Source organism: Tubulanus polymorphus, chromosome 9 (assembly GCF_964204645.1).
Source record: "Tubulanus polymorphus chromosome 9, tnTubPoly1.2, whole genome shotgun sequence".
NCBI lineage: Eukaryota > Metazoa > Nemertea > Palaeonemertea > Tubulaniformes > Tubulanidae > Tubulanus > Tubulanus polymorphus.
Genome location: NC_134033.1, coordinates 798,644 through 809,725, shown reverse-complemented (window position 1 = coordinate 809,725; position 11,082 = coordinate 798,644). Strand labels below are relative to the sequence as shown.

The 11,082-nt window shown below is 41.3% G+C and overlaps 1 long non-coding RNA gene across 1 annotated transcript; it reads right to left on the bottom strand.

Moving 5' to 3' along the window:
- Window positions 1-537: 537 nt before the first annotated feature.
- Window positions 538-3,083, bottom strand: LOC141911324 (uncharacterized). The gene is made up of 3 exons (XR_012620011.1): window positions 3,002-3,083; window positions 1,727-2,256; window positions 538-716 (listed from the first exon to the last, which is right to left on the bottom strand). It is a non-coding gene; the product is annotated as an uncharacterized LOC141911324 (long non-coding RNA).
- Between the last annotated feature and the right edge of the window lie 7,999 nt (window positions 3,084-11,082).

Here is an 11,082-nt window from a genome sequence, read left to right as displayed (position 1 = left end):
TAGCTAAAAAGAATTAAATATGTTACCTAAAAAATAAGGAAATATCATACAAAATTCAGAACGTATTCATAGTATCATATTTAATCAGAATTAGACGACACACTGGTCCGTATTGTACGTAATAAGGACATTTAAATTCCGGCGGTAAATATGCGCTATTTTAGTTCGCAGAAATTCCGCTATCGTTATTCATAGGGGCAGCACTGTACGGTAAATATTTAACTCAGCCTCGCGATCTTACTGTGGCATGCGAGCAATACAGATATTTTTCTTAGCCGAATTTCGTTGATTATCTAATACGATTCCATTGTATATGAATAATTCTACTATCGTTTAAGGTTTTTTGAAGGGGATCATCTTTTTAAAACGAATTTTAAACCATTTTTGATAGAACTCTTTTGTCTGCGGAATGTATTAGCATCCGGTAAAGCGGTAGGCTCACATGCCAAAGGAAGAACTTCAAGCAAATTAAATTTTATTCTCTAAAATAGTGCATTCAACTACCACTAACACTGTAACCAGAAATAATGCTCGGAAACTATTAAAGAATAATGTTTAAGAGTAAATTTGAAGTCAAGTCTTCCCAATATTTGTTCGTTTGTTTGTTTATCCTCCCGGTGAGTTCTAACACTGCCCACACATATTTATCCAGTTCATCTGATCCTGATAATCAAACTCAAAAAGTCAATAATTCCATCCTAATGATGACAAACATCCTAAAAGATATAAAAGAAACTTAATAGATTTGATGCCACCAATCAGTTATACACAGTTAGAGTTAAGTCTAGTTACCGGTGTATCAGAGAAATGGCAATCTAAGGTAGGCTACTCCCAAAATGAGTGTCAGGGGTCAAATATTTTTTGTCTCCGATTTTGATGAAATTCCGTTCAGACATGTATTAAGGGGTGCTGATCGCAAATCTGAACGAATTTTCCGGATCCGAGGCCCAGAAAATGAGAAATTCGAATTTTTGGGGGGACCCCTAAATTTTCAAAAGGCCTTGGACCCCAGAGTTTTCGGGATATTCAAAATCTGATTACAGATTTGGAATCAGCACCCCTGAGAATATAAAGGACTAAAATTTCAAGCAAATCGAAGAGATTCGGTTTTTTGGCCAAAAATGGCAAAAATCTAAGGTGTTAGTCCAGGAGTTTTTTTTCGGCGAAAAATTTTTTTTCTCTGATTCCTTCTAAAATTGGTAGGAATATGTATTCTGAGGTGTAGATTCCGGATCCGCAATCAGATTTTGAATCGGAATTCATCTTCATGGGCAAATAAGGGTTTTAATGTCCAAAATATGCACCCCAAAAATGGGGTACAAAGTCAAAATTTTTTTTTGGCCCAATTTTAATGAAACTTAGTGCAGACATGTTTTTTGGGGTGCTGATTACAAATATGAGGTTAGATTTTGGATCCGAGGCAACTAAAATGAGATATTCAGGATTTCGTGTTTTGACCCCCTTAATTTCGTCACAAATTTTGATGAAATTTGCCTGGGAAATTCGGTCCAAAAAAGAATTTTATTCAATGATGTCAAATATTCAATTAATTTTTAAGGTAGAAATTGATGCTCTTACTAAAACCCTGAATTATAATTCCTGCAACACAATTACAGGCTGCTTCAAATAACCACATTGACAATTCTTATGAAATGCAGTAAACAGTGTTTACAGATAAACTGCTTTCTCATAATTGTTTTGGAAACTTATAAGAAATTCTACTCACACACTCACTAGCCCTTGTCTAGCAGTAATGGTAGTCCACCGAGTTCCACAAATCCACATACAGAGTTCCACACCTCCTGCAGTCCACCACTGCCTGTTTTTTATGAGTATCAATCCACTTTAGTCCCGTTAGTTGACTAAATAGTCCAGTTAGTTCACTAATAGTCCGGTAAGTTCACGTATAGTCCAGTTAGTTCACTAATAGTCCGGTTAGTTGACTAGTAGTCCGGTTAGTTGACTAGTGGTCCGGTTAGTTGACTAGTGGTCCGGTTAGTTGACTAGTAGTCCGGTTAGTTGACTAATAGTCTGGTAAGTTCACGTATAGTCCAGTTAGTTCACTTATAGTCCGGTTAGTTGACTAGTAGTCCGGTTAGTTGACTAGTGGTCCGGTTAGTTGACTAGTAGTCCGGTTAGTTGACTAGTAGTCCGGAAGAAGTTGACTGAAGAAGTAAAACTGTGATGAATTTCAGTTGAAGTCCACCACGTCCAGTATTTGTGATGAAATTTACACCACAGCCCGACAGAGGAATCCTGAAATATAAAATTGAAATTACATTAACAGGAAGACTGACTGAGAGGTTGGGGAGGATGGGGTGATGAGGTTGTGGGAGGAAGGGGTGAGAGGTTGAGGGAGGATGAAGTGAGAGGTTGGGGTGAGGTTGAGGCAGGATGAGGTGAGAGGTTGAGGGAGGATGGGTGATGAGGTTGAGGGAGGATGGGTGAAAAGGGAAGCAAAACAGTACAATTACTCTGACAAAGTAAAGGCTGAGGCAAAAGTTTTCAGCAGTTTTCAGCACGACACTGGATTAACAGATTCTCGTTTTACACAAGAGCCCAGCCTGTGGCAGTGGGAGAAAGCTGGTGTAACTAACTGGTCGAGTCAGCTGGTCTTAACCTGCTGAACAAGATGTGGTGCCGGAGGAAGTTGAAGGTGAAACTATCGCCTGCACCATGTGCAATGCAAGCGGCTAGGGTAGTGCGGCCCGTGTAGGCTAGAAAGTGGTTATTGACACCGAGTGAGGTCCCTGTTAGTCTAGTACCTAGCTGTCGTTCCCTAAACAACCCGGAACCCGTAGTAACAACGACTGACTGATTCAGACTAAATTTGAGTAGGTCCCGGCCTCACTACAGACACTAGTCACTGACTGTCGAAGTGTCTGCGAAGTCACTGGGTCTGGAGTGAGTGAGGTCCCCCTAAAGTGTGTGTACCCGAGGACATGAAAATAAAATATCATGAATGAATTCTTATCTTTTTTACCAATATCAAAATTCGTACATTTAGAATCATCGCGGCTTTAAAGTCTTTATCAATTGAAGGAATAGTTCACTGTAAATAAAGAATTAGCGATTGAATTGAGCCCGCTCCACAGTAAAATTTGCGCGATCAACCCAATCTCGACCGTCTAGTGCTGCCGCTATGTATAACGATAGCGTGGAAAACGTGAACTAACATAATACTCGCTTGCCAGAGTCTTCGAACGGCAGTAGTGGACGAACTAATTACCGACTTGCGGGCCGGATTCCGAGGAAAATTCTCAAACTCTGAAAACTGCTCTGAAACGTTCGAACCAAACAATTTTTCTATAAAAGAATGAGCCTTAAAAGAGTTAATTTGAATCGGGGTATTTCTAGTATGGTCTGGGAGAGAGCGATAGGTGTTTGTATGTTCCCTGTTTATTTGCGCGCAAATAGACTTTATCGAAGAAAAAATATGGACATTTTGTCAATTCTGATGATAAATTATCATTAAAAATGAAAATGAATAATTTATTCAGTATACAAATACTATATTAATTGATAAGTAAGTGAATTTTAGCTAAAAAGAATTAAATATGTTACCTAAAAATAAGGAAATATCATACAAAATTCAGAACGTATTCATAGTATCATATTTAATCAGAATTAGACGACACACTGGTCCGTATTGTACGTAATAAGGACATTTAAATTCCGGCGGTAAATATGCGCTATTTTAGTTCGCAGAAATTCCGCTATCGTTATTCATAGGGGCAGCACTGTACGGTAAATATTTAACTCAGCCTCGCGATCTTACTGTGGCATGCGAGCAATACAGATATTTTTCTTAGCCGAATTTCGTTGATTATCTAATACGATTCCATTGTATATGAATAATTCTACTATCGTTTAAGGTTTTTCGAAGGGGATCATCTTTTTAAAACGAATTTTAAACCATTTTTGATAGAACTCTTTTGTCTGCGGAATGTATTAGCATCCGGTAAAGCGGTAGGCTCACATGCCAAAGGAAGAACTTCAAGCAAATTAAACTTTATTCTCTAAAATAGTGCATTCAACTACCACTAACACTGTAACCAGAAATAATGCTCGGAAACTATTAAAGAATAATGCTTAAGAGTAAATTTGAAGTCAAGTTCTCCCAATATTTGTTCGTTTGTTTGTTTATCCTCCCGGTGAGTTCTAACACTGCCCACACATATTTATCCAGTTCATCTGATCCTGATCATCAAACTCAAAAAGTCAATAATTCCATCCTAATGATGACAAACATCCTAAAAGATATAAAAGAAACTTAATAGATTTGATGCCACCAATCAAAATCTAAGGTGTTAGTCCAGGAGTTTTTTTTCAGCGAAAAATTTTTTTTCTCCGATTCCTTCAAAATTTGGTAGGAATATGTATTCTGAGGTATAGATTCCGGATATGCAATCAGATTTTGAATCGGAATTCATCTTCATGAGCAAATAAGGGTTTTAATGCCCAAAATATGCACCCCAAAAATGGGGTACAAAGTCAAAATTTTTTTTTGGGCCCAATTTTAATGAAATTTAGTGCAGACATGTTTTTTGGGGTGCTGATTACAAATATGAGGTTAGATTTTGGATCCGAGGTTCCTGAAATGAGATATTCAGGATTTCGTGTTTTTACCCCCTCAATTTCGTCACAAATTTTGATGATTCGCCCGCGAAATTCGGTCCAAAAAAGATTTTTATTCAATTATGTCAAATATTCAATTTATCTTTAAGGTAGAAATTGATGCTCTTTCTAAAAACCCTGAATTATAATTCCTGCAACACAATTACAGGCTGCTTCAAATAACCACATTGACAATTCTTATGAAATGCAGTAAACAATGTTTACAGATAAACTGCTTTCTCATAATTGTTTTGGAAACTTATAAGAAATTCTACTCCCACACTCACTAGCCCTTGTCTAGCAGTAATGGTAGTCCGCCGAGTTCCACAAATCCACATACAGAGTTCCACACCTCCTGGAGTCCACCACTGCCTGTTTTTTTATGAGTATCAATCCACTTATAGTCCGGTTAGTTGACTAAATAGTCCAGTTAGTTCACATATAGTCTGGTAAGTTCACAAATAGTCCAGTTAGTTCACTAATAGTCCGCTTAGTTGACTAGTAGTCCAGTTAGTTCATTAGTAGTCCGGAAGAAGTTGACTGAAGAAGTAAAACTGTGATAAATTTCAGTTGAAGTCCACCACGTCCAGTATTTGTGATGAAGTTTACACGACAGCCCGACAGAGGAAACCCTGAAATACAAAATTGAAATCACATTAACAGGAAGACTGACTGAGAGGTTGTGGGAGGATGGGGTGATGAGGTTGTGGGAGGATGGGGGTGAGAGGTTGAGGGAGGATGGGGTGAGAGGTGGGGGAGGAGGGGGTGATGAGGTTGGGGACAATGGGGTGAGAGGTTGGGGAGGAGGGGGTGATGAGGTTGGGGACAATGGGGTGATGAGGTTTGGGGAGGAGGGGGTGAATAGGTTGGGGACAATGGGGTGAGAGGTTGGGGGAGGTTGAGGTCAGAGGTTGGGGTCCGGTTGAGGGAGGATGGGATGAGAGGTTGCGGGAGGATGGGGTGAGAGGTTGAGGGAGGATGGGGTGAGAGGTTGAGGGAGGATGATGTGAGAGGTTGGGGAGGATGGGATGAGAGGTTGGGGGAGGTTGGGGTGAGGTTGAGGGAGGATGGGGTGAGAGGTTGAGGGAGGATGATGTGAGAGGTTGGGGGAGGATGGGATGAGAGGTTGAGGGAGGATGGGGTGAGAGGTTGAGGGAGGATGGGGTGAGATGTTGAGGGAGGATGGGGTGATGAGGTTGGGGGAGGATGGGGTGAGAGGTTGAGGGAGGATGGGGTGAGAGGTTGAGGGAGGATGGGGTGATGAGGTTGGGGAGGATGGGGTGAGAGGTTGAGGGAGGATGGGGTGAAAGGTTGAGGGAGGATGGGGTGAGAGGTTGGGGGAGGATGGGGTGAGAGGTTGAGGGAGGATGGGATGAGAGGTTGCGGGAGGATGGGGTGATGAGGTTGAGGGAGGATGGGATGAAAGGTTGGGGAGGTTGGGGTGAGGTTGAGGGAGGATGGGGTGAGAGGTTGAGGGAGGATGGGGTGACAGGTTGAGGGAGGATGGGATGAGAGGTTGCGGGAGGATGGGGTGATGAGGTTGAGGGAGGATGGGATGAAAGGTTGGGGAGGATGGGGTGAGGTTGAGGGAGGATGGGATGAGAGGTTGCGGGAGGATGGGTGATAAGGGAAGCAAAACAGTACAATTACTCTGACAAAGTAAAGGCTTAAGCAAAAGTTTTCAGCAGTTTTCAGCACGGCACTGGATTAACAGATTCTCATTTTACACAAGAGCCCAGCCTGTGGCAGTGGGAGAAAGCTGGTGTAACTAACTGAGTCAGCTGGTCTTAACCTGCTGAACAAGATGTGGTGCCGGAGGAAGTTAAAGGTGAAACTATCGCCTGCACCATGTGCAATGCAAGCGGCTAGGGTAGTGCGGCCCGTGTAGGCTAGAAAGTGGTTTTTGACACCGAGTGAGGTCCCTGTTAGTCTAGTACCTAGCTGTCGTTCCCTAAACAACCCGGAACCAGTAGTAACAACGACTGACTGATTCAGACTAAATTTGAGTAGGTCCCGGTCTCACTGGTCACTCACTGTCGAAGGAAGTGTCTGCGAAGTCAGTGGGTCTGGAGTGAGTGAGGTCCCCCTAAAGTGTGTGTACCTGAGGACATGAAAATGAAACATCATGAATGAATTCTTATCTTTTTTACCAATATCAAAATTCGTACATTTAGAATCATCGCGGCTTTAAAGTCTTTATCAATTGAAGGAATATTTCACTGTAAATAAAGAATTAGCGATTGAATTGAGCCCGCTCCACAGTAAAATAGCGCGATCAATTCAATCTCGACCGTCTAGTGCTGCCACTATGTATAACGATAGCGTGGAAAATGTGAACTAACATAATACTCGCTTGCCAGAGTCTTCGAACGGCAGGAGTGGACGAACTAATTACCGATTTGCGGGCCGGATTCCGAGGAAAATTCTCAAACTCTGAAAACTGCTCTGAAACGTTCGAACCAAACAATTTTTCTATAAAAGAATGAGCCTTAAAAGAGTTAATTTGAATCGGGATATTTCTAGTATGGTCTGGGAGAGAGCGATAGGTGTCTGTATGTTCCCTGTTTATTTGCGCGCAAATAGACTTTATCGAAGAAAAAATATGGACATTTTGTCAATTCTGATGATAAATTATCATTAAAAAATGAAAATGAATAATTTATTCAGTGTACAAATACTATATTAATTGATAAGTAAGTGAATTTTAGCTAAAAAGAATTAAATATGTTACCTAAAAAATAAGGAAATATCATACAAAATTCAGAACGTATTCATAGTATCATATTTAATCAGAATTAGACGACACACTGGTCCGTATTGTACGTAATAAGGACATTTAAATTCCGGCGGTAAATATGCGCTATTTTAGTTCGCAGAAATTCCGCTATCGTTATTCATAGGGGCAGCACTGTACGGTAAATATTTAACTCAGCCTCGCGATCTTACTGTGGCATGCGAGCAATACAGATATTTTTCTTAGCCGAATTTCGTTGATTATCTAATACGATTCCATTGTATATGAATAATTCTACTATCGTTTAAGGTTTTTTGAAGGGGATCATCTTTTTAAAACGAATTTTAAACCATTTTTGATAGAACTCTTTTGTCTGCGGAATGTATTAGCATCCGGTAAAGCGGTAGGCTCACATGCCAAAGGAAGAACTTCAAGCAAATTAAACTTTATTCTCTAAAATAGTGCATTCAACTACCACTAACACTGTAACCAGAAATAATGCTCGGAAACTATTAAAGAATAATGCTTAAGAGTAAATTTGAAGTCAAGTTCTCCCAATATTTGTTCGTTTGTTTGTTTATCCTCCCGGTGAGTTCTAACACTGCCCACACATATTTATCCAGTTCCTCTGATCCTGATCATCAAACTCAAAAAGTCAATAATTCCATCCTAATGATGACAAACATCCTAAAAGATATAAAAGAAACTTAATAGATTTGATGCCACCAATCAGTTATACACAGTTAGAGTTAAGTCTAGTTACCGGTGTATCAGAGAAATGGCAATCTAAGGTAGGCTACTCCCAAAATGAGTGTCAGGGGTCAAATATTTTTTGTCTCCGATTTTGATGAAATTCCGTTCAGACGTGTATTAAGGGGTGCTGATCGCAAATCTGAACGAATTTTCCGGATCCGAGGCAAAATATGCACCCCAAAAATGGGGTACAAAGTCAAAATTTTTTTTTGGCCCAATTTTAATGAAACTTAGTGCAGACATGTTTTTTGGGGTGCTGATTACAAATATGAGGTTAGATTTTGGATCCGAGGCAACTAAAATGAGATATTCAGGATTTCGTGTTTTGACCCCCTTAATTTCGTCACAAATTTTGATGAAATTTGCCTGGGAAATTCGGTCCAAAAAAGAATTTTATTCAATGATGTCAAATATTCAATTAATTTTTAAGGTAGAAATTGATGCTCTTACTAAAACCCTGAATTATAATTCCTGCAACACAATTACAGGCTGCTTCAAATAACCACATTGACAATTCTTATGAAATGCAGTAAACAGTGTTTACAGATAAACTGCTTTCTCATAATTGTTTTGGAAACTTATAAGAAATTCTACTCACACACTCACTAGCCCTTGTCTAGCAGTAATGGTAGTCCACCGAGTTCCACAAATCCACATACAGAGTTCCACACCTCCTGGAGTCCACCACTGCCTGTTTTTTTATGAGTATCAATCCACTTATAGTCCTGTTAGTTGACTAAATAGTCCAGTTAGTTCACATATAGTCTGGTAAGTTCACAAATAGTCCAGTTAGTTCACTAATAGTCCGCTTAGTTGACTAGTAGTCCAGTTAGTTCATTAGTAGTCCGGAAGAAGTTGACTGAAGAAGTAAAACTGTGATAAATTTCAGTTGAAGTCCACCACGTCCAGTATTTGTGATGAAGTTTACGCCACAGCCCGACAGAGGAAACCCTGAAATATAAAATTGAAATCACATTAACAGGAAGACTGACTGAGAGGTTGGGGGAGGATGGGGTGATGAGGTTGTGGGAGGATGTGGTGAGAGGTTGAGGGAGGATTGGGTGAGAGGTTGAGGGAGGATGGGGTGAGAGGTTGAGGGAGGATGGGGTGAGAGGTTGAGGGAGGAGGGGGTGATGAGGTTGGGGACAATGGGGTGAGAGGTTGGGGAGGAGGGGGTGATGAGGTTGGGGACAATGGGGTGATGAGGTTGGGGGAGGAGGGGGTGATGAGGTTGGGGACATTGGGTTGAGAGGTTGGGGGAGGTTGAGGTCAGAGGTTGGGGTCCGGTTGAGGGAGGATGGGATGAGAGGTTGCGGGAGGATGGGGTGAGAGGTTGAGGGAGGATGGGGTGAGAGGTTGAGGGAGGATGATGTGAGAGGTTGGGGGAGGATGGGATGAGAGGTTGGGGTGCGGTTGAGGGAGGATGGGGTGAGAGGTTGAGGGAGGATGATGTGAGAGGTTGGGGGAGGATGGGATGAGAGGTTGGGGAGGTTGGGGGTGAGGTTGAGGGAGGATGGGGTGAGAGGTTGGGGGAGGATGGGGTGAGAGGTTGAGGGAGGATGATGTGAGAGGTTGAGGGAGGATGGGGTGAGAGGTTGAGGGAGGATGGGGTGATGAGGTTGGGGGAGGATGGGTGAAAAGCGAAGCAAAACAGTACAATTACTCTGACAAAGTAAAGGCTGAGGCAAAGTTTTCAGCAGTTTTCAGCACGGCACTGGATTAACAGATTCTCGTTTTACACAAGAGCCCAGCCTGTGGCGTGGGAGAAAGCTGGTGTAACTAACTGAGTCAGTTGGTCTTAACCTGCTGAACAAGATGTGTTGGAAAAGAGGGACGAGGGAGTAACAGGAATTGTACGAACAGTTCATCAACAACATTTGTGAAACTATCACCTGCACCATGTGAATGCAAGCGGCTAGGGTAGTGCGGCCCGTGTAGGCTAGAAAGTGGTTTTTGACACCGAGTGAGGTCCCTGTTAGCCTAGCACCTAGCCGTCGTTACCCGAACAACCCGGAACCCGTAATGTAACAAAGACTGACTGATTCAGAATAAATGTAGTAGGTCCCTCACTCACCTGCTCAGTGTCGTGACGACGTGTCTTGCGCCGAAGTCAACTGGGGTGAGGTCCCCCTGTGCGTCCCTGAGTGAGGATATGAAATATCATGAATTCTTGTCTTTTGACCCAATATCAAAATTCGTACATTTAAAATCATCGTGGCTTTAACGTCTTTATCAATTGAGTTCGAACTGTAAATAAAGATTTAGCGATTGAATTGAGCCCGCTCCACAGTAAAATTTGCGCGATCAACCCAATCTCGACCGTCCAGTGCTGCCGCTATGTATAACGATAGCGTGGAAAACGTGAACTAACATAATACTCGCTTGCCAGAGTCTTCGAACGGCAGTAGTGGACGAACTAATTACCGACTTGCGGGCCGGATTCCGAGGAAAATTCTCAAACTCTGAAAACTGCTCTGAAACGTTCGAACCAAACAATTTTTCTATAAAAGAATGAGCCTTAAAAGAGTTAATTTGAATCGAGGTATTTCTAGTATGGTCTGGGAGAGAGCGACAGGTGTTTGTATGTTCCCTGTTTATTTGCGCGCAAATAGACTTTATCGAAGAAAAAATATGGACATTTTGTCAATTCTGATTATAAATTATCATTAAAAAATGAAAATGAATAATTTATTCAGTATACAAATACTATATTAATTGATAAGTAAGTGAATTTTAGCTAAAAACAATTAAATATGTTACCTAAAAAATAAGGAAATATCATACAAAATTCAGAACGTATTCATAGTATCATATTTAATCAGAATTAGACGACACACTGGTCCGTATTGTACGTAATAAGGACATTTAAATTCCGGCGGTAAATATGCGCTATTTTAGTTCGCAGAAATTCCGCAATCGTTATTCATAGGGGCAGCACTGTACGGTAAATATTTAACTCAGCCTCGCGATCTTACTGT